Source organism: Hippocampus zosterae, chromosome 9 (genome assembly GCF_025434085.1).
Source record: "Hippocampus zosterae strain Florida chromosome 9, ASM2543408v3, whole genome shotgun sequence".
NCBI lineage: Eukaryota > Metazoa > Chordata > Actinopteri > Syngnathiformes > Syngnathidae > Hippocampus > Hippocampus zosterae.
This window is the reverse complement of record NC_067459.1, coordinates 2,546,369-2,570,015: the sequence shown is the minus strand read 5'-3', so window position 1 is coordinate 2,570,015 and position 23,647 is coordinate 2,546,369. Positions and strand designations below refer to the sequence as shown.

The following is a 23,647-nucleotide window of genomic DNA, read 5'->3' as shown; positions in this document are numbered from 1 at the left end:
AAGTCCCCCAGCAGAACAAGGGAGTCCCCAGCAGGAGTACTCTCCGGCACACCCTCCAAGGACTCCAAAAAGGGTGGGTATGCTGAGCTGCTGTTTGGTGCATATGCACAAACAACAGTCAGGACCCGTCCACCCACCCGAAGGCGGAGGGAGGCAACCCTCTCGTCTACCGGTGTGAACCACAATGTACAGGCACTGAGCCGTGGGGCAATGAGTATGCCCACACCTGCTCTTCGCCTTTCACCGTGAGCAACTCCAGAGTGGAAGAGAGTCCAACCCCTCTCGAGAGAAACTGGTACCAGAACCCAGGCTGTGTGTGGAGGCAAGTCCGACTATATCCAGTCGGAAATTCTCTGCCTCACACACCAGCTCAGGCTCCTTCCCTGCCAGAGAGATCACATTCCATGTCCCAAGAGCTAGCTTCTGCAGCCGAGGATCGGACCGCCAGGGTCCCCGCCTTTGGCTGCCGCCCAGCTCACATTGCACCCGACCCCTTTGGCCCCTCCCATGGGTGGTGAGCCCATGGGAAGGGGGACCCACGTTGCCTCTTCGGGCTGTGCCCGGGCCGGGCCCCATGGGTGTAGGCCCGGCCACCAGGCGCTTGCCAACGAGCCCCACCTCCAGGCCTGGCTCCAGAGGGGGGCCCCGGTGACCCGCGTCCGGGCAAGGGAAACTTAGATCCATTTATTTTAATCTCCATCAGGGGTCTTTGAGCCGTGCTTTGTCTGGCCCCTCACCTAGAACCATGGGTGAGGGGCCATGGGTTTGCCATGGGTGACCCTGCCAGAGGCATAAAGCCCCAGGCAACTTAGCTCCTAGGATCATTGGGACACACAAACCCCTCCACCACGGTAAGTTGACGACTCACGGAGGGGGCTGGAGAGAGCCTGGAAGGTAAAGGTGACAGTCGTGCCTCTGGTGGTCGGAGCACTCGGGGCAGTGACCCCCAAACTAGATGAGTGGTTGCAACAGATCCCGGGAACAACATCGGACATCTCAGTCCAGAAATGTGCAGTGCTGGGAACAGCAAGGATACTGCGCAGAACCATCAAGCTTCCTGGCCTCTGGTAGAGGACCCAAGCTGAATGAGGGACGGACACCACCCGAGGGGTGAGATGAGAATTTATATTATATATATATATATATATATATATATATATTATATATATATTGCGCGTCGTCCCACACGCGGTCTGTCCTTCCCTTTTCAAAACGTACCTACTTCACCGCGCTGTTGCGCGCCGCCCAGGCAGTGGCTCACTACGATCGCGTGGGCATCTTAGCGAAAAAATGTTGTCTACCCACAACCATTGCAATGAAATTGTTAGTTATTTAGTAGAGCTAAACATCTCTTTATTTTCGCGATAAGCAATGAAGATGAACAAAAAGTTGAACCAAGCAACAACGCTTTTGTGGGCCGAAGGCCCACCTTACCAGCCTTCCACAGGAACTAGCTGATGAGCCGCCCGGAGGGCGGCGAACCAGCTAGTATATGTATAAAACAATAATAATACCATAGTACAATTCAAGAGACTATAGGATGCTTAAAAATAACTCTTAGGGGTACCGTATTTTCACGACTATTCGACGCACCGTACGGTTGGGCGCAGTCTCATTGGGTGACATTTCTGTATTTTATAATAATAATACATCACATTTGTAAGCGCCTTTCACAACACTCAAGGACACTGTACAGCCAAGACCAATAGTAAAACACTGATAAAATAATAAAAAGAAAGAAAGATTTAAGGTGGGTAGGCAAGTGTGAATAGGTGGGTTTTGAGCTGGGTTTTGAATAAGGAAAGAGAGTCAATATTACGAATGTTGGGAGGAAGTGAGTTCCAGAGTTTGGGGGCAAAGCGACTGAAGGCTCTGCACTCCATTGTACTGAGACGGGCAGAGGGTAGAAAAAGGTGGATGGAGGATGAGGACCTGAGTGAGCGAGAGGGAATGGAGATTTGAAGAAGATCTGACAGATAGGGGGGCGCAAGTTTATGGATGGCTTTGAAAGTATAGAGAAGTATTTTGAAGTTGATTCTAAGTTTGACAGGAAGCCAGTGGAGCTGTCGGAGGATGGGGGTGATATAATGGAAGGAAGGGGTTCTCGTGATGATCCGGGCTGCTGAATTCTGAACAAGTTGAAGTTTATGGAGGAATTTTTGATGGACACCGAAGAGGAGTGAGTTGCAGTAGTCAATACGGGAAGTGACGAGACTGTGAACAAGGATAGCGGTGGTGTGCGGAGTGAGTGAGGGACGGAGACGGTTTATATTGCGAAGGTGGAAATGAGCGGACGGGGTAATGTTATTGATGTGGGCGTGAAAGGATAGTGAACTGTCAAGGATGACACCCAGACTCTTCACCTGGGGGGAAGGAGATATAGTGGCATTATCAATTGTGAGGGAGAAACTGTCGGCTTTGTTTAGAGTGGGAGGGTGGGAGAGAAGCGTCGGGTTTGCTGGAGAGATAGAGCTGGGTGTCATCCGCAAAGCAGTGAAAGTGTAAGCCAAATTTGCGGAAAATGTTTCAGAGTGGAAGGAGGTAGACAATGAAGAGGAGCAGACCGAGGACAGAACCCTGGGGAACACCAGAAGAAACGGGGAGGGATTGTGAAGTAAAAGAATCAAGTTGAATGAACTGAGAGCGGCCAGTGAGATATGAGTGGAACCAATGTAGAGGGGTGTTGGTGATGCCTATGGTAGAGAGTCTATTGAGGAGGATGGGGTGAGAGATTGTGTCGAAGGCTGCACTCAGGTCAAGGAGGATGAGGATGGAGATAAGGCCAGAGTCTGCTGCCATGAGAAGATCATTTGTGATTTTTATGCGGCCTGTTTCAGTACTGTGACGGGGACGGAAGCCGGACTGGAATTGTTCATAAAGACTATTGTCGGTGAGGCGGTAGTGGAGCTGAGAGGCAACAGTTTTCTCCAGAATTTTCGAGATGAAGGGAAGATGAGAAATGGGGCGTAGGTTATTTAAGTCATTGGGATCTGAACCAGTTTTTTTCAGGATCGGGGTGACAGCTGCAGTTTTGAAGAGCACAGGAACAAATCCAGTCGACAGAGAGGAATGGATAATGGCTGAGATGAAGGGAAGCAGAGAGGGTAGGCAGGATTTAACCAGAACTGTGGGGAGGGGATCGAGCTGACAGGAGGAAGTCTTGGATTTAATGATGAGGTCTGAAATTAATGAGAGATGGGGGAGTTCAAAAGAAGAGAACAGTTTGCAAGGGGTGAGAGGGTCAGATGAGGGGAAAGGTACAGAGGAGCCCAGATGCTGGTGGATTCTGTTGATTTTTTCATTGAAAAAGAGAAGTGCATTGCAGGTGTCACCAGAGTAAAAGTGAGGTGGTAGGGAGTCAGGAGGTTGAGTGATTCTGTTCCAAAGGGAAAAGAGAGTTTTAGTATTTCCAGCATTGGAGCGGATGAGTCCGGAGTAGTAATGTGATTTTGCTTGAGAGATGGAATCCTTGTAGAGGGATAGCTGAGCTGCATAGATGTCCTTGTGAGCAGTGAGGCCGGTTTTCCTATAAAGTCTATCAAGCTGCCGGGTTTGGGATTTCAAGGAACGTAGATGAGGTGTGAACCAAGGGGCAGACCGAGTAAAAAGGACAGAGCGGAACTTGACAGGGGCGAGCGTATTGAGGATGCTGGTGAGACCAGAGTTATATTGGAAAACCAAATCATCAGGAGTGGAGTCAATGTCCGGAGTCAGGGTGGTCAGCCATGCAGGGAGAGCGTCAATGTTAATGTCTTTAATATTACGGTAAACAATGGTCCGGGGTGATTTGGCAGTTGAGAGCTGGAGTGTAATGTTGAATGAGATAAGGAAGTGGTCAGTTATTGGAAGTTCATCAGCAGTACAGTTGGAGGGGGAAATACCAGAGCAGCAGATCAGATCCAGGGTGTGACCTTTGATGTGTGTGGGAAAATCTACAAATTGATCAAAACCAAGACTGTTAATTGAAGAAGTGAAGTCAATGGTGAGAGGAAGAGCAGTGTTGTCCATATGTATATTAAAATCTCCCAGGATTATTACATTTGGTGACAGAGAGGAGAGGAGAGATGAGTGAGGACAGTAGACACTTCATTTAAAAAGTTGCGGTGGGGTTTGGGGGAGCGGTACACTGTGGCAATAATCGTGGGGATGGGTCCGGATATTTGACAGGCAAGGCATTCAAAAGAGGAAAGTGGCGGGAGAGAAACCGAAAGTACTTTCCACTTCTCGCGGTATACTATCGCGAGACCTCCTCCGCGACCAGAATCGCGGGGCTTGGAAATGTAAACAAATCCCGGGGGAGTGGAATCGTTCAACTGTGAGAAGTCCCCGGGAGTTTGCCAGGTTTCATTCAAGCAAAGAATGTCAAGCTTACGGTCCGTGAGGATATCTTGAATGAGATTACCCTTCTCAGTAAGCGAACGGATGTTAAGTAGCCCAAAGTTGACGGCGGCAGTCTCGCTGCTGCGGGGGCCGTTAGCCGACCTAGCCAAGCCGGCTAACGCACGATGGTCGATGGATCGGCCGGCGTTTCTGGATGGCCGACGGGAGGAAGACCAGAAGGAGATGATGGTGTTGGATCGGTTGAGGGAGAAGCCCCGACGAGACCCACGATGAATATATTTCCGGGAAGTAAAGCGAACGATGTCCGGGAGCCGGTGTAGAGCAGGAGGAGGGTCCAGCCATTGGAAGCGGAGCCGAAGGAGCTCGGCCAACGAGTACTGGAGCAGACCCTTGACAGGTCGATGGAGGAGCGACAGGTTGACAGGTAGGATGCCGAGACGCCGGGACGAAACAGTCGAAGATAGTTGAGAGTGCAAGGCAGGCGTGAATGGGGGCTGGGTGGAATGACTGTGAGATGATGATCGTGATTCCATGCGAAACAGTAAGACAATCGAGCGTAAAAACACCGTAAAACACAAAAGTTTGTGGGAGAGCAGCGGCAGCCAAAATGCGCCAGCGTTCACTCTACCCGGAAGTCCCAGAATGCAACATAGACAAACCGCACTGTATTAATGGGCGCAGTTTTACAGTAGTAAAACATACGCCAGCTTAAACATACGGCATGCATGCGCGCACGCTAACACGTTAGCTTGAAGCATACGGTAGCATGCCAAGACATACAAGCTAAAAACACGTTTTTAAAAAGGCAACGAAAGCAGAACTGAGTTTGGGTGTATTTTATTTTAGCCATCGTACAATTTTCTCACGTTTTTTGATCAATCATCACCCAGAAATCCATCAAAGTCCTCATCCTCTGTATCAGAAGCAGAGGACTGCACATCCCAGTTGTCATTGAACGCATCACATGCTAAAGTGTGAGTTGCTACGCATTGCCGAGCGGAAAGAAGGAGCAGCAACAGCAAAGTCAACATTTCTCTCGTGTGAAGCTTTCCCACATTTGAAAGTAAAGAGCAGAGCGAAACATGGTGGCAGCGCGTGTGTGTGTAGAAAGAATTGAACAATTGTGCAATCCATCAAAAACGCTGCGTTCCCTCTCGTTGTCAGAGTCACTCTCATTGCCAGGCGGGTCCACAGAAATGATGCCAAAAACTCGAACAACAGTGCAAGCAGACACGTTCGTCCAAGCAGCCACAATCCATTTGCAAATTGTGGTGTAACTCGCCCAGCGCTGCCTCTCACTCTTTGTAAAGTTGTGTTTGCCATCGATCATCCATTGTTCCCATGCCGTTCGCAACTTTACTTTGAACGCCCGGTTGGTGCCGATGTCCAGCGGTTGGAGTTCTTTAGTCAAGCCTCCGGGAATAACGGCAAGCTCAGAGTTCATTTGCTTGACTTGGTTTTTCACCGCTGATGTGAGATGGGCACGCATGCCAAAAGCATAACCGACGGCTTGAAGTTTGAACTGAGCTTCATAGGCGTGTCTCTTTGTCGAATTTATTTTCGGGGGTTCTTAGAAACCAAAACCGGAGTTGTTTTGCAACAATGCACATTGCCACACTCTATACAGGTGTTGGTACCTGCTTGCGGCGTCCCTTTAGCGTCCACTTACACGCCCACCCTTCACCCAATGGCGGACTGCTCCCCAGCATGCCTGGCCTTTCTCACGTCTGACTTCTCTCTCTCTTTCTCTCCCTCTCCATATATGTATATATACACGCCCACCCTTCCCTGATTGGCTGACTTCTTTCCCGCATGCCTGGCCACAGTCACTTCCGCCTTTTCTCTGTATAAACAGCATGTCGGCTGTCAGTCAGATTTTGGAACTCAGCACATACAAAAGACGCTCCGCACCATAAGGCGTCCTGTCCATTATGGAGAAAATGTAAGACTTTTAATGGCGCCTTACAGTCGTGAAAATACGGTAATTTAAATCTTAAGTATGTTAGGAGTGCCTCATAATAGAGGAGTCGCAAGTGTTTGGTAGCTGGGCAGTGGGACAGCAAACAGTAGGGTGTGGAAGCCTCTGAGAGGCAGGTGATGCCAGAGGAGCAGGGTAGGAATTATCCAGAGATGTGCAGAAAAAGGGCAGATTGCTTTTGGCATGGTGGAATTTGAGATCTGGTCATGTGAACATGACTCGCTACTCAAATAAATAAAATGACTCTTCCGGGGTACTTTCGGGTTGAGTGAACGCTGGCGTGTCGGGCTGCTGCTGCTCAACCGCATTTTTTCTTTTTTAGCCTTTTTTTACGGTTTACTGTCATTTCTACGGTTTACCCTCGTGATGGGAGAAACCCTACACTCCTATTCGTTGTAGTTTTGGACCGTCGGTCGTCGCACGGTTGTCCTCGGTTGCGCTGTCGCGGCGTCCTGCCTGTTCGGCTATCGGGCGGGACCCGGTGCCTTCTCCACCCCTCTGCCTCCGTGGTGGGGGTCTACGGGGCCTGTGTTGCTGTGAACCGTCCTGTCGCTCCTTTGTCTGCCCGTGGGGGGACTGCCGTGACTGGTGCTCGGTGGCGGGGCTTCTTGGGCTCTGCTTCCGGTGGTCGGGCTCCCCGCCTGCGCTGCACCGCTTCCAGGGCGTCACCCCTCGTCCTTCCCCGGAGGTGTTTCCGCCACGGATCTCGTTGGGGCATCACCTCCTTTTGGTCATCCTCCCGCCGGCCACGCAGAGACAACGGCAGAAGCGGCGGCCGATCCGCAGACCACGGCGTGGAGCGGCGATAATGCACCTGCCCACCCTCCAGGTTTGGAGGATGACTTAACAGATTTTGATTTAATCAAAATCAAGTTTCTTCCTCCAAATACGACACCACTGCTTCAACCGATGGACCAGCAAGTAATTTCCAATTTCAAGAAGCTGTACACAATATTCCTATTCCAACGATGCTTAGAGGTGACTAGTGACACTCGGCTAACCCTTTGAGATTTATGGAAGCATCATTTCAATATCTATCACTGCATCACCCTCATCGACAAAGGCTGGAACCAAGTGTCAAATAGGACTCTGAACTCCGCATGGAGGAAATTGTGGCCCGATTGTGTTTCTGGACGTGAATCTGAAGGGCAGTGTTAGCAACCTATGCCAGCACAGCTGCTGATGTCGAGGACGAATCGCAAGAGGATAGGCAACTGATTAATGAAATTGTGAATATGGGGCAAACTCTCGGTTTGGAGATGGACATCAGTGATGTCGAGGAACTAATCGCCGAACATTGTGACGAGCTCAGGACAGAAGAATTTCTGCACCTTCAGGAAGTGCAGAAGAAGACACTGAATTAGATGTCTTCTGATGAGGATGGGGAAAGAAGGATGCCTATACTGCTAGCATCAAAGAAATTTGTGCAAAATGGAATGATATCCAAAACTTTGTGGACCTGTATCATCCAGATAAAGCCGCAAGCAGTAGAGCTGTGTATGCATTTAATGACATTGTTATGAGACACTTTCGGAAAGTTCTCAAAAGAAGGCAGAAACAAGTTACACTCGAGAAATTCTTTACAAAAAGGAAGGAACAACCTGTGGCACTCTCCCCAACTGAAGAAAATTGCTAGAGTCGACTTACCCGAAGATACAGAAGAGAATTCTCCTTCCAATAATTAACCTTCCTCCCTGCTACCACAGGTACTGAACTGTAAGAATAAGAAGTGTTTTTTTTTCGACACGTTAAAAATGTCTAAAAAAAAATTTCTAAGATTTTGTGTGCCCTGCGATTGTGCCCCGCCTACTGCCCGATGACAGCTGGGATAGGCGCACGCCCCATGACCGAAAGAGATGTTCCTTCAATTTTTATGTTACTATGTTGATGTTAAAATTGGTGAAACTAAAACATATTACAGTTTGTTTGTACAGTATTTTACATATTACCTGCTCTCTTATTACATGTGTACAGTTTTTGGTGTGGAATTGTAAAAAAAAAAAAAAAAAAAAAAGTGGTTTAAATTTTTTTTTTTTTAAACATGGAATGGATTTTTAAAAAATGTATTCCAATGGGAAACATGGTTTCGGTTTTCGAACAATTCGGTTTTCGACTGTGTACATACAGTATATACAAATAAACTTTGTCAAAAACCAATGTGCATTAACAGTAACTGGATTAACTATTATCCTTAAACATCATCGAGGACACATCACTTGAAATGTTTGATTTCTGTAAAACGGATAAACGGAATCATGGTAAGATGAATTGCAATTTTCTAAGAGGATTGTTTCCTTCTTTTGCTGATCACACCTGTGAGCCACAATAAAAGGACCTCATTTCTTCACAGCTGCCTTGTTCACTACACATTGATGCAGTTTAACAACACATTATGCATTTGCAATTTTAAAGCTTTTAAACCTTAACATTTGAACAAATGTTTTGGAAAACACAAATTGCTTATAATGTATGCATGACAATGACATAAAAAAATAAGGCCAGTGCCATTTGATTACCTCCCTCGGGCATGTAAGTTCAGGAAGTCATTGTGGAAAATCAATACCACCCTTGGGACTAAAGTGAGATTGGATTTTATTCATATTGAGCTGCAACACAATTAAGGTATTTAACTCATATTTATGTGGCAAGTTCGAAACGACCCAAATAATGTTTCGGATCCCAGAAATGCAGAGATGATCAAATGACTGAACAATGACTATACTTACAAAACATGGAATTAATGGAAGAACGATGATGACAAGATCGAGAGGTCGAGAAAACAACACTTGAGCATGAACGGCAAATGAGGTCAATAATCCAACATTCGTTCATCTTCCGAACCGCTTCATCTTCACAAGGGTCGCGGGGGGTGCTGGAGCCTATCCCAGCAGTCTTGAGGCAGTTGCCGGGGGACACCCTGAATCAGTTGCCAGCCAATTGGAGGGCACACAGACACAAACAACCATCCACGCCCACACTCACACCTAGGGACAATTCTCGAGTGTTCAATCAGCCTGCCATGTATGTTTTTGGAATGTGGGAGGAAACCGGATTACCTGGAGAAAACCCACGCAGGCCCGGGCAGAACATGCAAACTCCACACAGGGAGGCCGGAGCTTGAATTGAACCCAGTACCTCTGCACTGTGAAGTCGACGTGCTAAACACTGGACTACCGGGCCGCCCTAATAATCCAACAAAAAGTGACAAATGTCAAGAGTCCTTCAATACAAGGGTAATGATGACAGGGAACAGGTGCGCCAGCTGGACGGAAACGCCCTTCACCCCAGCTGGAGCTAAAACACACACACACACACACACACACACACACAAGGGATGTGAATCTCAGCACTGAGGACGAGTCGATACACATCTCGATGCACTACCAGCGATGCGATACTTAAACGATACATGGGATTTTCTGGCGACACGATGCAATACGTTTCACCGTCTTCACGATGTGATACGACGCGATACACATTTAGTTCAAATCAATGCGATCCGATACGATACAGTGCAATTTGTTGTGATATTGTGCAATTAAACATGATGCAAATACGCAAAGAAAAAAAGTTTTAAAAAAGATGGAATTCAGTATGGTATTGCAAAAAGTAGACCACTTTATTCCTTATAAACAGTAGAACGTGTAAAACTACTTATTTAAGCCCATTCACAATTGGGTTTTGTGCAAAGAAAATGTAAACAATTTGGCACCTGAGACTCACAGCTGTTGCTGTAGTGTAAACACAAACAGACTACTCACTGAGTGTTTTATATGAAATATCCATCTCCATAGGACAGGAAAAAAAATACAATTGAAAGAATGTGGCAGTCACAGCCTCAAAGCTGCTGTGTGTATTGTAGCATACACAGACCACTCTCACTGAGTGTCAAAATGAAATGTCCAAAAGAGTCATCCATATATAGTTTTTCCTTGCGCGGTCACAGTGAGCTGCAAGGGGACCCCCAAAATAAGAGGCGATTTTTTTCTGATCCTGACCTGGTTTGCCAAGAGTTTCTCCGGTGTCCAACGAGGAACTGGACGGGGAGGCGCGGGGAGGGGGCGGGAAACTTGTCGGTGATGTGGTGCCATTGTTTTAAGTGGTCTGCATATTTGTGGTGCTGCCGTTGTATGGCTTCGTAGTGTGACATTCTTTGCAAATTACGGAGCTTTTATCAATCTTTCCGTCTTTCTTTTCAAAGCCGTAGTATTTCCAAACATAAGCTCTGAATGTTGCGGAAGCATTAAATACAGTAGTTTCCTCGCTGCTGCTTGCGCGAACTTCCATAGTGTTTCGCTAGTTGTGTACTGGACTATATGTGACGCACGGCTACCGTCCGTATTCAACACAAAACGCAAAACAATGATGGTGCATTCATTGCGCCTAGGAAAGGGCAGATAGGTGACGTTTAACATGAATAAAACGGTGCTTGAATCGGATTTTACCGATACCCACCAATGCATCGTGATGAATCTCGATTTCACCCTTCAATCGCGTCGTACCCAGTGAATGAGCCGATGGACTCGCATCGCGCACGTGCGCATTGATTTATCGATTAATATCGATTATTTTCCACACCCTAGACACACACACACACACACACAGACGACAATATGACTGTTGCTTCTGATAGTCAAGTCAAGTCAACAGTATTTATAGTTTTTAAAATTGGTGTCACATTTTATCCATTCAAGGAGAAGAACTGAAGGTTACTTTATAAAATACTGCAATGGAGAAATACCTATACAACAAGTACAAAACAAACAAGTAAATTATTCGCATTCTCTTTAACGAAGGAGAAGGTAACTACTTTTAAACAGTCTCAAATTTGAATAGCTGTGAAATCCCACCAAAGCTCTCATAGTTCTGCCAAATCTCACACTAGTGTGAGCACAAACAGATAAGGTCATGGTGGAAGCAGCTCCCTTGTCCATTTAAAAATGTATTCCAATCCACATATGGTTTGGCTATGTTATTGCTGTCTTTGATTCTTTTTCAGTGAATGTCAACAAAATGTTTGGAGACATTTCGATCTATCCCCACATCAACCTCTAAAAACATCACAATGATCGCCCCAGTAAGTTTTACGGACAAAGGGCTTCTCTCATTAAGTGCGCCGGCAGAAGGGAAACGCCCTTCACCCCAACTGCACCCTCAACGGACGCCTCCTGGCTGACTACCGATCCGGTTTGGACGGATCAGCAGAATGGATCTCACAGATTAGGATCCAAGATCCAGGAGTGGGGCCCCTATTGATACTCTTCCGGACGGTGGCCTTACCAGTCAACCAGATACTTCACACCTCTGTGTCAACGTCTGGAATCCAAAATCTCTCAGACAGTGTACACAGGATCGCCGTCAACAATACAAGGAGGAGGTCGAGGGGTCAATGGAGGCGCCAGTGGACTGGACTCCGCGGTCTTGAGCAGTGTCACATGGAATACAAGATGGATCTTGTGAATGGGTGTAAGGCAGAGTTTGGCAGAAACCGGGTTCACAATAGCCTCCACCTTGAAAGGTCTGATGACCTAGGTCCAAACTTACGCGAGTTGCCTGCCAGATGCAGATCCTGCATGGAAAGCAATACCTTATGTTCAGGGCGATACTCTGATGGACATTGGGTTCCATCTTAAGCAAACATGGTATTCCCTTCCACTGCTATGCAGATGACTGCCAGATCTATGTCCCACTGAGCAAGAAAGACGCCTTCTCATTAAGGCCACTCCTATCCTGTCTGGAAGAAATCAAAACCTGGATGGCACAAAATTTCTTGAAATTCAACGAAAATAAGACAGAGGTGATATTGTTTGCTCCCAGTGGCCCTTGTACATTCCATCCTGTAGACTTGGGCCCCCTGTCTCCTTATTTGAAATCAACGGTCTCAAACTTGGGCCTTGAACTGGACAGTGATTTCAAACTCGATCGGCAAATTGGTGCCGTTGTTAAATCCAGCTTCTTTCACCTTAGCTGGCCAAAATAAAACCTTTCCTCTCACATGAACACTTTGAGACAGTAATCCATGCCTTTGTCACATCCCGGCTCGATTACTGTAATGCCCAGTACTTTGGAGTCTGCCAGTCCTCCATTAAGCGCCTTCAGCTGGTCCAGAATGCCGCTGCTCGCCTCTTGACTGGTACTCGTAAGAGGGAGCATATAACTCCTACTCTGGCATCCCGTCATTGGCTCCCCATTCATTTTAGAGTTATTTTCAAGATCTTCCTCTTTGTTTTCAAATCTCTAAATAATCTCGCGCCACCTTACCTCTCTGAGCTCATCCGCCCCTACACACCTGCCCGGCGCCTCAGGTCTGTGGACCAGTCTTTGTTAGAAGTACCAAGAACTAAACTGAGGCTCAGAGGGGATCGAGCCTTTTCTGTTGGTGGTCCCTCTCTCTGGAATGACCTCCCACTGAACATTCGACAAGCCTCCTCGCTGCCCATCTTTAAAGCCCTCCTCAAAACCCACTTGTATTCTTTGGCGTTCGACTCAGCATGATTTTACTGCTTGGTGCTTTCTACCGCCTTTATTACCATTTCGTCTTACTGTTTATTGTGTATGTTAAATCGCTCCATGTACAGCACTTTGTATGCAGTGATGGCTGTTTGAAAGTGCTCTATAAATACTGTTGACGTGACTCGACTTGACTTGATGCAGGACATCGTCAACATTCTGTAATTCACTTATTGCGTTCGGCAGTGGTCGATAACGCTGCTCTGTTCTCCCTTCAAACACGATAGGCTTACTTCAAGTGAAGTTGAATGGACAGGATGTCTACCTGACCTTCTTGGGAAGGAAATAGTGGGTGTTGGTAACGTTATGCAGCCATAAACGGGGCCCAACATGTGACAGACAAGGCGACGGTGTGGGCGTATTCAACCCATGGCAGGTGACTGGCCCATGTAGCAGGCTGATGAAAGCTGACACACCGGGGGACCGTCTCCAGGTCTTGGTTGACCCTTTCACATTAGCCATTAGACTGCAGATGATAGCCTGACGAGAGGCTGGCCGTGGCTCCCATAGCTCTGTAAAATCTCTTCCACATATGAGACTGAGGCCCACGATCGGAGACAATGTCCCAAGATATACACTGGAGTCGGAACACACACACGTTTGAGCAGCTGAGCGCTGTCTAACAATGATAGGAGCTTGGAGAGGGCCAAGAAATGAGTCATTTTGGAAAATTGGTCCACAACGGCAAGTATAACAAATTTTCCTTGCGACACAGTAAGTCCACTAATAAAATTCAAATAAATAAGTGACCAGGCAATGGCCGAAGCAGTCGTGAAGTTTTGCCACACATACAGGCTGAACAAGTTCTTGACAGCCTCCTTGATAATCGGGCCAGCAGAAGCATTGATTTTTCGTGACGATTGTGCCGTTTCCTCTATGATGGCATGCCACTTTAGAAGCATGCCCCCCATTTTAACATCTCAGAACGCCGTTGGAACTAATAAACGGCCCTCGGGACAACCCTCAGGAACAGATGTTTCTTTAAAAGCCTCCTTGATTCACTGCTTGATCTCCCAGTGATGACCATGATCATCATGATCATGATGCAATGGCCAGGAAGAATGGCTTCAGTCCTGGTCTCATCCACTGTTGGATCATGAAGTCAGGAGAGAGCATCAGTCTTTTTATTACGAGATCCTTGGTGATTGGTTAATGTGAAGTTGAACTGGGTGATGCCATTCCTGGAGTGCCAATACTATGGCCGACAGTTCACGGTGACCCTGGTTCCTGCTCGAAAATCAAAGAGTACATGTGACTAAATTGCCCACAAAGTCCAGGGTCACCTCCATAGCGTGAAGGGGTAATTTTGGTTCCCAGAAAATGATCGTAGTTGGTAGTTCCCCAACACGACAGTTCGAGATTCCAAGGGGGGGGGGGGGTGTCCCTTGAGTGCCCAACTGCTCAATGCACTAGCCTAATTCTAGCCTAATTCTAGCCTAATTCTTGAAACCTGTGAGCCAGCAGTGCGACCGTGTCGCACACACAGTTCCCTGCCGACCCACCAGTCGTCCTTGGTTGGCCAAAGCATTCCAAAATCTGTCTGAATCTGCGGATCCATTATGGTCACATTATTCCGTCAGGTTCAAACCGAATAATGTTTCGGATCCCAAAAACTCAAAATCAACAACATGCAAAACAGAAAATGCTGGTCACGAGGATCCAGGGAAAAACGAGGATCAACAAAAGGCGATTGCAAAGGGGAAGGTAATGGAACACCGAGAATACAAATAAGATGACAAGAGTCCAATTCACATGACAAACAAAAGCAAAATCAAATTACTATACAGTACCTTCCAAAATGAGGAAGGAAGCGAGCAAGAACGATAGTGATGGGTCTCGCAACACCGATGCGTCGAGGCACGCGCTGAGCTAACAGAGCGTCAGTGCGCGTACTGCTTTAAGACAATCACGTGACCGATGCATGAACTGCGTCGAAGCAGTTCATGAGGCGTCAACTCCGCAAAAACCCGCCAAACTGTGTTACAAGGAAGTACATCTGTCAACGCGATACGCCCACCGAAACAAGCCAAACCTCACCCTTGCTTGTGGAAGTACATGCATATTATGGAGCAGCTCCAGGGGAAACGCAAAGTGGCAGCCGCGTGGGACTATTTTGATCTTCTTTTGGAGAAAAAGGTATTTATTCATGTCTTTGTCTGTCAGATTTTTTTTACTTTTCTTGTTCCATTCTAATTCAAATTATTTCAAGGTAACTCTTGGTTTACCGTTCACATATTTTATTGCAGGTGAAATGACGAATTTGCCATACAGAATTATTTACCAACAAAAACACCTCCTCATGCTGAGGCATGAGAATGACATTCCCGATACACCAAGGATAAAGACAGGTATACAGCCATTCTCTTACCTTTTCACAGTTGGTTTGTTGATAATTAATTGGCAATCTGTAATCATTATTGGTTTACTTTCCACTTCATGTTTGACAATCAAGCTTCCAGGAAGCAGTTGCTCGATGAGGTATTTATGAACTTAATTGTCAAGGACTGCCAGACCCCCAGCATTGTGGAGAGTGAAGGGTTCAAGGAACTGATTCAGGTCCTTGAACTCTCATATGTTTTGCTGATAAGAAAGGTCTGTGTGAAAGTTCCATAAAGTAGTAGATGATGTGGATGAGATTAATCGCCTCTAATTTAAATGTATTATTTCCTTTCGTTTAATATTTCAGACCATCAAAAAATGGTGGGCAACTAATACCAAGAGGAATGGGAAAAAGTCAAAATGGAAGTACAACAAGCTGTGGCAGTGACATGTGGACCTCTGTGAACATGGAGGCTTACTTGGCATCGTAATGTCGTGACAGGTTAGTTACCTGTCACTACATCAATGTGAATATGCAGTTGTGTTCATCAGTGTTGGAAGTACAATACCTTCCACAGAATCACACTTCAGACAATTTGGCCCAGGTCAAAAGGGGCATGATGGAGGACTGGGCCATAACCAACAAAGTAAAATGTCTTGTGAGTGATGCAGCATCAAACATGATCGCATCCAATAGACCAGGACTCCAAAAACTACGGCACATTTGATCCGGCCCTCTAACCCTCCTGTTGTCCTCGGGTCAAAATGACCCGTCACGGAATATGACTTTTCCTAGATTGTGCCCAACTGCAGAAAATTTGAAATTTTTTTTTTATTCCATGGAAGTTGTACAAAAAAAAGTATAAAGGTGGTCTTCGGGGAAAAATGACCCATGACGCAAATAGGGTTGAAATCAAGAGGGCTGTTCACACGGCAAGATTTTGTCCGGTGCTGCGCCGGGGCTGCCCCAGTAGAGCGTTCACACGTGCAAATTAGCTCCGGCGTAGCCCCGGAAAAGAGCTTATACCGGACGAAATTTGACCCACCTCAGGGAGGCAGGCGCGTGCGGGAGCGTGATAGTAGCACGGGGACCTCCTCATCAGATGAGGAGGATTTACAGACAATACAGAATAAAAAAGAGGAGGTAGCTATGACAGCGATAAAGGCCTCTGCGCCTTTGTTTGAATCGCCCGCCTCAAGTGAGGACGAGGGTGACATCTTAGCCGGTAGCAACCATGTTTTCGACACAGAGAACTACCTGCTGAGATGTCAAACCTCGTCCATAACTAAACCGGAAATGACGTTGTTGGTCGAAGGAATCCCGACAGTCTTCCTTGTTGACACGGGTGCCGATATCACTGTTCTCGGTCGTTGGGATCGCGATACTGTGAAGCCAAGCGATGGCAAAATTCACATGAAAGGAGCACATGGCTCCGTGCAGCCCCTGACGTTATCGCAAACAGTAACCATTACTTCCCCCACAGACCCAAATCGGAAGGCACTCGTCGAAGCCGTGCTAAATTCTCGCTGTCCACATAATTTATTAGGACGGGATGCTCAAACGCAACTCGAGATTTACACCATCGTGAATCACAAGGGCCAGGTTGAAGCCCGCATGGGGAATAGTCAAGATGATGCTCGCTATTTTTGGACACTCGATTTACCGAACGATGACGTAACTCGGAGTTCCGAATGTCTAGTTCGATTGGCAGGTAGCAAATTACAGCCAGGAGTAGTGATGGGTCCAGCGACACCGATGCATTGACACATGCGCCGGGCTCACAGAGCAAACCACGTGTCGATGCATGTGCTGGCTCATTACGTCACGTGATTGACACGTGAACTGCGTTGACACAGTCCAGGCTTCTAATTGACACACCGGCTGCGTTGACACAGTCCAGGCTGCTAATTGACACATCGACTGTGTTGACACAGTCCAGGCTGCTAATTGACACATCGGCTGCGTTGACACAGTCCAGGCTGCTAATTGACACGTGAACTGCACCGGTGCAGTTTAGACTGCATCGGCTGCTTGGCACAGTACAGGCTGCGCCACTTAGTCCAGGGGGCGTCGACTCAGTGCAGAGGGCGTTGACGCAGCAAAAGCCCGCCACACAGTGTTTATAAGGAACACCTGCCGAAACAAGCCAGACCTCACTCACGCTCGCTTGTCGAAGCTCGTGTCAGTGCAGACTTCGTGTTCGTGCCTTGCCTTCCTTGCCGATTATGGAGCAGAGACGCAAATCATCCGCCGTGTGGGACCATTTTGATGTCCTGGAGAATAAGGTATTATTTATTTATTTATTCAAATCGCCTTCTGTCGCCGAGACCCTCTCGGCGAGAGGCACTCGCCGAGTGCCTCTCAGATTATTGACGTGTTGTACCATTCTAATCCGAATACATTTCAAGATAACTCTTAGTTACTTCTAATTCACATTTCATTACAGGTGAAATGTCGAATTTGCCAAGTCAATTCGCCAACATTTCATTACAGGTGAAATGTCGAATTTGCCAAGTCAATTCGCCAACAGAAGCACCTCCACCATGCTGAGGCATTATCGGGCCAAGCATGAGAATGAAGTTCGCGATACACCCGGTATTACGCCAGGTATACAAACGTTTACTCATCTTTTCACGGTTGCTATGTTGATGATTAATTGACAATCAGTAATTATTGGTTGACTCTCCACTCCATGTTTGACAATCAAGGTTCCAGGAAGCAGCTGTACTGGAAGGACCAACACACTTCTTTCCCAAACCTCTCCCACCTCGCAAAGGAGTTCCTTTGTACGCCAGCCACATCCGTCCCTTGTGAGCGTGTGTTCTTCACAGCAGGAGAAATTGCTTGTAAAAGACGCAACAGGCTGAAGTTTAAAACATTGGAGCATCTTATTTTTCTCAATAAAAATGTGAAATCAAAGCCCACAAGCATCCTCATTCAAATGATCTTCACATTATTTGAACACATTGAATGTTGCAAAATGAATGCATGGATGTGAATGATATTGTATACACTTCATCAAATCGATGAATGACCTTATGAAAATGTCTTGGAACAGTTGTAGATGCAAAACCGTGCTGGCAGCTACATAATGGATAATAAAAGAAAAATATCCCAAACCATAGGGATCCTCCCAAAACTAAGGATGTGCTGAATAAGAAATCCTTGTACACACTTTTATTACTTCCATATTTGACCTATTGTGTGGAAATATGGGGAAATGCCAGTAAAACACTGTTTTAAAACTACAATACAAAGCAATCAGAACAATCACTGGCTCCAAATAGACGGAACCCACAAATCCACTGTTTATCAAATTAAACAATGAAATCTCATGAAATGGTTGACTTCAAAATCGCCCAATTAATGTACAAAGCACACAATAACCTCCTTTGCCAAAACATCCAGAAGCTTTTTAAAATTCGAGAAAGTTGTCATAATTTAAGGGGTACTAACCTATACAGAAAAATCCAAAACACGAACAAACATCACGCAAAGGAGTGTATCTGTAATAGGTGTAAATCTGTGGAATGATTCTGAAACGGACCAGTAAAATGAGTAACTCTCTTGCTGAGATTAAAAATGAATTTGAGAGTAGTACAAGACAACTACACAAATCAGAATTAAGCTAATAAATTCGATACACCCATGAAATATAGCAATACATCAGGAATACATTGATGAGATTATTTAATATATTAATGAAATGTAGCATCCATTATGAATATGAGAAAATCGACATATACTTGTGCTCCAATGAGTATGTACTGTATATACAAACCTAAAGTTGTAAAAATGTATAAGTACAGCATACATAAGGGTAAAAGCATTTGTTGATATGTAGACTTTCTTTTCTATTTTGAAAAATGATCAATTCATATATAAGAAGGGGTAGGACTCTAGGGTTTTTTTACTTCTTTCTACTCCTTTGAACACATATTTGCGATGATGACTATTTTATTTTCCTTTTTTTATATCTTACCTTCACTTTTTGCCAATTTATTACCGAATTGTATATTTTATATGTTCAATATACAAAAAAATTATCAGTCAGTAAAGTCTGTTGAGTGGGTTGGATGCAGGGATCTTGAAGGTCCAGCAGGTGGCAGTGGTCAGTGACACAGTATCAGCACAGTATCAACACAGTGTGTCAGTGTGTCGACACGCCTCATGAGGCCTCATGGACCCATCACTAGCCAGGAGGTAACGTGCAAACGGCGAACAACCTGCACGTGACTAAGACGTAAGCAGACACCAGGACCTCAACTCACAAGGGCAACACATTTTCATACCGCTCGGCAAACCAGAGCAATGTGAGTGGAAAAACATGAATAACCTTGCGAGTTCCGTTCCAAACCACCTGTGGAGCCCCTCCCCCGCCAATCCGGGGTGCGAGGAAACACAGGATGGCTGGGTGCGTCAATCCATCAATTGGGAAGTGATGACTACTCCGGCCGTTCATTTCAGCTGACAAATTGCAGTGACACGTGACGTACTAACAATAGAGGCACAGAACACAACACAGGATGATTTGAAATTAAGACAAATTTTAGCACCTCACACAGAACAAAAATATTGGACAAATAAGGGAGCGTTGAGTGTGCCGCGAGGTTGACACATGGCTTGGCACATGTGTCAACAGGGGGGATGATAGCGATGATAGCACAGGTGCACCAATATTATCATACACATAGGATTATGCATTTTTCACCCAAAATTTTTTTGTAGACATTGTGCAATCTGCTTGAACAAAACATAAGGGAAACGATACCGTCTTGTCATTGTTTATGTGTTTTCAAAATGGGTTGAACTGTCTTCGAGCGCTCGCGATGATTCGGGAACCGTCGTGAAAGCATTGGGCGAATTGTTGGACACTGATTTGAAGCAACACTGCGTACCACCCGCAATCGACTGGATTTGTGGAGTGCACTAACGGAACTGTCAAAGCCAGGCTCATTGAGAGAGACTAAAACACAATTTGATCAGAAAGAGATGCATAGGCACAATGACTTGCCAGGGTGTTCTGCTCCACAGACTCGCCAGGTCCGGAGTGGTGAACAGAATTTCCTCAAGGTGCTGAAAAGACTTCTCTGGGACAGTGAACACTGGAATGGCCCCTCTCAAGTGATTGCAGCAACAAAAACTGCGGTCAAGATCGAAGGACGCCACGTCTGGATCCACCATTCGCGGGGCAAGTTCCTTCGGTTTGAGGTTGAGGGGCCTAGCGACGCCAGTCCCAAGAAGGAGAATCAGCACCTAAGTCCAAGTGCGCTGATCTTGCGTGCCGCCGAAAGACCACAGTGGGAGAGAGGGTTTTCCGTGGTAAACACACCCCTCTCAAGGAAGACCACAGAAAGGGCAGTCAAGCGTTGCCTATGCATCATCAGCATCATCGGCACCGGCGTCATCCTCATGGGCCTAAGAGAAGTCACGGTGGGCACACAGGCCCACGAAAGGAGTGACTTGTCTCATGGGATTCGACGTCGGGAGGCAGGAGACAATTGTTGGTATATTTTTCTCTTCCTGTTTTCCTGTCGCTTATGCGATCCCGCTGGTCAGAGGTTGTGCACCAAATTCACGGATGCTATCAAAGTGAAGTGGCGGCTCAGCTGACTGTGGCCATGTCGGAGTACCAACAGGTGCACACGGAGTCTGACGAAGACTATTTTAACACTGACTTTGGTGATTGATTTACTGTAACCTTATGTAAGCCCGTATGATGACTTCACAGAAAGGCATTGCAGATGTGAATGTTTGATGTCTTGGGTTGGCTTACCTTGTATCTAGTAGTTAGTATAGTTTTGATTTTCATTTACTGTGTGTTTTCGAGTTCCGTTTACTGTGTGTTTAGGTTAGGTTTTGGTTTTCATCTACTATGTGTTTAGGTTAGATTTTGATATTCATTGGTTAGTTAGTAGTTGTTAGGTTTTACTTTTTATCTAATGTGTGTTTAGATTAGATTTTGATTTCATTGAATGTATAGCCATTGCCCGGGAAGGGTATTCTTTCCTGATCTTGTTACACCACCACCCGCTTCCCCTCAGGACAGTTTTTCCTCCCAACCGTGCAATTGCATATCAATGTCACCTGGGCGTTTGACAAAACTTTAATTATGATACAGAGGTGGGAATGTTAGAAGAATCTATGAGCAAAATTGTATCATGTTTAAAGTTTCGGTTAATTTGGGCATACCTGGATATACCGTATTTTCACGACTATTCGACGCATCGTACTAATGGCCGCAGTCTCATTAATGCGTGACATTTCTGTATTTTACACATACACAGGACGCATCGTACGAATAGCCGCAGTTTTACAGTGGTAAAACATACACCAGCTTAAACATACGGCATGCATGCGCGCACTCTAACACGTTAGCTTGAAGCATACGGTAGCATGCCAAGACATACAGATAAGATAAAAACACGTTTTTAAAAAGGCAACGAAAGCAGAACTGAGTTCGGGTGTATTTTATTTAGCCATCGTACAATGTTCTCACGTTTTTCGATCAATCATCACCCAGAAATCCATCAAAGTCCTCATCCTCTGTATCAGAAGCAGAGGACTGCACATCTCAGTTGTCATTGAATGCATCACATGCTAGTGTGAGTTGCTACGCATTGCCGAGCGGAAAGAAGGAGTAGCAACAGCAAAGTCAACATTTCTCTCGTGTGAAGCTTTCCCACATTTGAAAGTAAAGAACAGAGCGAAACATGGTGGCAGCGCGTGTGTGTGTAGAAAGAATTGAACAATTGTGCAAGTATCGTAATCCATCAAAAACGCCGCGTTCCCTCTCGTTGTTGCGTATTGTGGCGTAACTCGCCAAGCGCTGCCTCTCACTCTTTGTAAAGTTGTGTTTGCCATCGATCATCCATTGTTCCCATGCCGTTTGCAACTTTACTTTGAACGCCCGGTTGATGCCAATGTCCAGCGGTTGGAGTTCTTTAGTCAAGCCTCCGGGAATAACGGCAAGCTCAGAGTTCATTTGCTTGACTTGTTTTTTCACCGCTGCTGTGAGATGGGCACGCATGCCAAAAGCATAACCGGTGGCTTTAAGTTTGAACTGAGCTTCGTAGGCGTGTCTTTTTGTCGAATTTATTTTCAGGGGTTCTTAGAAACCAAAACCGGAGTTGTTTTTTTTCAACAATGCACATTGCCACACTCTATACAAGTGTTGGTACTGGCTTGAGGCGTCCACTTAGACGCCCACCCTTCACCATTGGCGGACTAGCTTGCCTGTACTCTCTCTCTCCCTCTCTCTCTCTCCATATATGTATATATACACGCCCACCCTTCCCTGATTGGCCGACTTCTCTCCCGCATGCCTGGCCACAGTCACTTCCGCCTTTTCTCTATATAAACAGCGTGTCGGCTGTCAGTCAGATTTTGGAACTCAGCGCATATAAAGGACGCTCCGCACCATAAGGCGTCCTGTCCATTTTGGAGAAAATTTAAGACTTTTAATGGCGCCTTATAGTCGTGAAAATACGGTACTCAGCGCAGAGGTGTCGGCCGTTTGGGCGGAGGGCCTTTTTCTTGAGTAATCACGTCAAAGCAAGGGGGGCGAAGGCTAGATTCAATCACAGAGTGGGAATAAACAAATTGGGAAGAAAGAGTTGTTGAATACCAAAAGACAGTTTGGGAACAGCTGTCGCGCCCAGGTGGACATTAGTCATCAGCCAAGTCTGTGACTTGTGTATTCGGGTAGATCAGATCACTACCGAGGGGCCGGACCGGGGGGTGCGGTATGCTAATCTCTGGGGCAGGGTCTTTCTTGTATTTTGCAATAAAAGTTCGAACCGGCGGAGAGGGAGCCGAGTGTGATCGCGGAGCAACAACCGTCGTTCGCTCTCAGAGGTCCGCTCCCGCCGATATTGAAGACAATTTTCCTGTGTGCCGAGTCCTTTCTTTAACTTTGTCCGAGAAAATCTCTGACAAAAGGTCATCTTGATGATGAAAATGCTTTATCATGAACTTGAGCGTCACGCTTCAACCTTGCACACACAGGCAGCCATACAAATCCACAAACACCTGAATCGTTGAGTCACTGCTTCCAGTCTGGAATCTATGAGTGTGTTAACCTTAGCAACACTTCTAGATCCCAGATTCAAATCACTTGGATTCCGCAGTTCCTCCATGTGCCCGGAGGCCATATCCAGACTGCGGTCTGAGTGCGTGCATGTCATTGGACGCACAATCGAAGCCCAGGCCGGACCATCATCACAGCCCTCTGCAACTACATCTGGCATGTTACTCATCATTATTAGTTTGCTTTTGGAAACTGTTCTAAATGCCTATTTTGTTGGGTTTTGTTTTTCAGATGACCTGTGGTAGCATTTGGATAATGAGGTGGGGAGACTGGGAAGAAGTGCAACAGCAGATGCTATATCTGAAGTCCAGTGATACCTAGCAAAGGGGAATATTGTATGCAGTCAAAAACTGATGTTATATTGGAAGAAACACACTACTTTTCCAAACCTCTGCCACCTCGCAAAGGA

The 23,647-nt window shown here is 46.2% G+C and overlaps 1 protein-coding gene and 1 long non-coding RNA gene across 3 annotated transcripts in view; one reads left to right on the top strand and one right to left on the bottom strand.

Annotated features, from left to right (window-relative positions):
- The window catches only part of plxnb1b (plexin b1b), a 211,945-nt gene that overhangs the window by 165,750 nt on the left and 22,548 nt on the right, over positions 1-23,647 (bottom strand). The window lies entirely within an intron of this gene.
- Positions 16,879-18,059, top strand: LOC127607199 (uncharacterized). The gene is made up of 3 exons (XR_007964006.1): positions 16,879-17,434; positions 17,643-17,756; positions 17,858-18,059. It is a non-coding gene; the product is annotated as an uncharacterized LOC127607199 (long non-coding RNA).